This window comes from Halichoerus grypus, chromosome 4 (genome assembly GCF_964656455.1).
Source record: "Halichoerus grypus chromosome 4, mHalGry1.hap1.1, whole genome shotgun sequence".
Taxonomy (NCBI): domain Eukaryota; kingdom Metazoa; phylum Chordata; class Mammalia; order Carnivora; family Phocidae; genus Halichoerus; species Halichoerus grypus.
The window spans coordinates 73,524,969-73,529,106 of record NC_135715.1 but is presented as its reverse complement, the minus strand read 5'-3'; the positions used below and the strand labels follow the sequence as shown (position 1 = coordinate 73,529,106).

At 40.6% G+C, this 4,138-nt stretch overlaps 1 pseudogene; it reads right to left on the bottom strand.

The window, feature by feature from the left end:
* Positions 1-3,054: 3,054 nt before the first annotated feature.
* Positions 3,055-3,740, bottom strand: LOC118547959 (FGFR1 oncogene partner 2 homolog pseudogene; annotated as a pseudogene).
* Positions 3,741-4,138: the final 398 nt, after the last annotated feature.

The following is a 4,138-nucleotide window of genomic DNA, read 5'->3' as shown; positions in this document are numbered from 1 at the left end:
GAATTGTTCACTGTATATTCCGTGATCTGATCCTCCCTAAATAACTCTTGGTTTTATAAAAACAAAGGTGCAGATTCAAAAAAAAAAAAAAAGATGGATTCAACCAATGGTTGAATCAGGTTACTGGTTGGCAGCTGGAAGGGCATAATCAAAACTTCTACTTTAGTGGAGCTTCATTGTTATTCCCTAACGATTTACTAACAGTCCTGCTTCCCATCCCTAATTAGGCCCACGCAGCCCCTGCACACTTCACGGAAACAGTGCTTCCTCAATGGGCAGTGCTCCCTCCTCTGAAGGTGCAGTTAGACTGCACAGCGAGGACTGAGGTGGCTTACAGAAAGCCATACCCCAAACCTCTGACCCTCAAACCTTCACTAACCAGTCAAACCCTTCTTCCTAGAGCCTGCTTTCAGAGAGGAAAAGAAAGTGATCATCTGGTGGCATATAAATCTCTGTGTTAACAATATATCTGGTTATTGTGTTAATTAGAACATTTAAAAATTCTCAAGAGAGGGTTTGTGGCTACATCTCAAATCCTCAGCTCAGATTAAGACCCTGGAGTAGAATCAAGAACGCTTCTCAAACAGGCCCTGACTCTGGTCCCCAAAAGACTCTGCCTCTTCTACCCAAAAACTGCAGACCTGCTTCTGGCACTTCATTCATTCTCCACCTCATTGGCTCCTTGTCAAGCCCTCTGAGGGGCCCTCAGTAAGTCAAGTGAGTCACAGGGAGACTTCCTGGAAACATCACCACCTTCAGCTACCCAGGTGAGGGATGAAAAGATCAAAGGGCTCCCAATGCAAAGTTCTCATTCAATAATTACAACAGTGTTGACTTTTGGGAGGGAAGCTTGTGAAGGGGAAAGGTCTGTGCCTTTATTGAGCGGACATTGTCAAGTCCAAGACAAAAACATCAACACCTCCTGATGAGGTTATGAACTGTGGCTTCTACAAATTCAACCAAATTTGCACCTTTTGTGTCTCAGAGTGTTTCATTAAGGTGCAGGGAGAGCGGATGATCTCTCCCTCTGCAGTGCGCCCCTGCACCTACCCCCTGCTCACCCAAGTGCATTGGGGAGATGGATTCATGCTCTTAACCTCCATTGGAATTTTCCGCCTCACTCCAGCAGACTCCCTATTTGTGTCCAGGGCCAATGAGTTTTCAGGGAAAAGCAATTTTCTCCTGGGAGCTACAAACATTGACCTGTAACAGTTGAGTAACAAACACCACAGTGTCTGGAGAAAAAATAAAACAATCACATTTCCATCTTCAATATTGTCCTACCAGGGTGCCAATGATTCTTTATTATCAACCACTGAGGACAGCCAGACCCTGTCCATTATAAACTGGCTTTCTGTAATGATTAGCACCGTACAGGCACAAATGGAAACTAAAAAACAAAAACAGCAAAAAAACAACAAAACCCCCCCAAAAAACCCCAAACATGATTAAAAGGCTGAAGATTTTCAAACAATCTCTCTCAATTTCTTTTAAAAATCAAAGCACAATCTGTTTACTTCACCCAGTGACGTCTCTATAGCTTTCTCAGTGTTGTAACCTGAATTTAGATGAAAGGAAAATACTAGATTTGTGCTCTGTGTCCTTCCTTGAAGTAATTGGTGACTAGTGATAAATAAATGTGTTCAGTGAATCTGTCAGAGCTAGGATGCTGAGACTTAATATTGTTAAAATGGCAATATCCTCCAAATTACTCTACTGATTCAAAATCCCAGCTGGCTTTTCTTGCAGAAATTGACAAACCAATCCTAGAATTCATATGGGCCCAAGTAGCCAAAATAATCATGCAAGGAACAGCCAAGTTGGGAGGACTGATACTTCCTGATTTCAAAACTTACTATAAAGCTGTGGTAATCAAGACAATGTTCTACTGGTGTAAGAACAGACACATAACTGGACTGGAATTGGGAGTCCAGAAATAAGCCCTTACATTTATGGCCAGTTTATTTTTTGACAAGGATACCAAGACATTTTATTGGGGAAAGAATAGTTTTTTCCACGAATAGTGCTAGGACAACTGGATATCCGTATTCAAAAGGATGACCTTGGACCCTTACCTCACACCATATGCAATAATTAACTCAAAAAGAGATCATAGACTTAAATGTATAAGCTAGAACTATAAAACTCTCACAAGAAAGCGCAAAAGTAAATCTTAATGACCCTGGGTTTGGCATTGTTTGCTTAAATATGACACCAAAAGCAAAAGCTACAGAAGAAGTAGATAAATTGGACTAAAAACATCATCGAACTAAAAACATTTATACTTCAAACAATACCATTAAGAAAATAAAAATAGGGAAAGATGACAGAGCAAGAGTAAAGAAACATGATCCCTTTGGTTCCAGAAAATCTGGAAAAAAAGGGCGGCTTATCAAGTTTTCAAAGCTACTCAAGCAAAGCAGGCACTTTTGGAAAAGAAGGAGCAGTAGAAAGGAAAAGGGGTCAAAGTTTAAATGACTGGACCGGTTCCTACATGTTTTCTGGAGGCAACAACACGACATGGTGCACCTAAGATGCCTAAAAGTACAGCCTTATGTCTTGGAAGTACCAGGTAAGCATCCCTTGGCCTTTGTTTTTTGCATCCAAAGGATTAATGGGGTGAGTTTACTGGTGCAGGGGACCACATGAAAAAATGCATAATATTATTAATCATTAGGGAAATGCTAATCAAAACCACAGGGAGGTACCACTTCACAGTTAATACGATGGTTCTAATAAAAAAGAGACAATAATAGGATGTGGAGAGATTGAAACTCTCCTACATCGCTGATGGGAATGTAAAATGGTGCAGCCACTTTGGAGAGCAGCAATTCCTCAAAAAATAAACATGGAATTACCCTATGATTTCATCTGGAGAACTTCCCATCTATTGAATTATTTTTAAATTACATTTTAATAAGAATAATGTCTAGTTCTTTTATTATGCATTTTCAGAAATGATCTTTTAAAAATGTCACTTGCCAGTGTATTGTACATAATCTAAAAGTAATAAATGATTCAGGTGGTGATTTCTTATTATTCACTATTATTCCATTAACTAACTAATGTAGCAGGCCAGCCCTGGGGCTCTTTTGGAGCCATGTCACAGAAATGTTCAGCTCTTCTCAGGTTCAGATCAATTGGCAAGAATTGACAGAGACTGATAACAAAGAGTGTACTTTCTTATGCATCATCTTTTGTGAGGCTAAAACTTGAATCTTGAGTTTGTAGGATTTCTCTCAAATCCTTGATTTCCTGTTTAAGTTGAAAATTCTTTTCCTATTCATACAACCCTGATGCTCACCAATCTCAGTGGCTTTCCTCATTACTGCTGCTATTTCCATTACCTGGTCAGCATGGGATCATAATATCTTAGAGTGATGCTCATTAAATTTCATTATTATACCAAGGTCATCCTTTTGGTTAGCCATTAGCAACCCAAACATTTGCTCTCAGCACTTGCTCATGGTAAGTCCCAAAGCCTACTGATGTTCCTCCAGGGATGTATGAAGTTCTTTGTGCTCTTGCTGCCAGTCTCCATCTGATCTCTGCTGTGCCTTCGCCAATATCTTGAGTCTTCATTCAGTTCTTGAATTTCTTCCTAATACTGCTTCATTACTTCCACTCCTCTTGAGAGCCATGGTTTGCTCATAAAGAGATTTTGCTGCTTTGTCACAGTCTCTTGATCTTTCAGCAAGAGTCATAGCATCAGCAAAGGTCTTCTCCAATGTACAACTCATTTTCTGGTCTTCATTCTTTGCAGCTAAAATGGTTTGTTGGAGGACAACATGATCTCCTTAACCCCCAAAGGTGCAGGGACAGCCAGCATGCATCCTTTCAATGAGGGAAAAGTAAGATGCCAAGAGGAACCACGTCCAAGACTTGCAGTGGGGCTGGCTACCTAGCCCCTTCCTGAATCCCATCACCGTTCTTCTGTGTCCCCTCCCTTTAGCCTGGCATTCTTTTGCTCAGGACTATGCATGATATGGGCTCTCTCCCCATAGTTAAAGTGGTTAGTGATACCCCCAATGAAACAATTAAATGAAATGCTCATCCCTAACTGAAAACAAGATGACTCCTCCCTGAAGCAGATCTGTCTCTGTTTTTCTTTAGCATGGGCCTGCTTTTCTATTGTGCA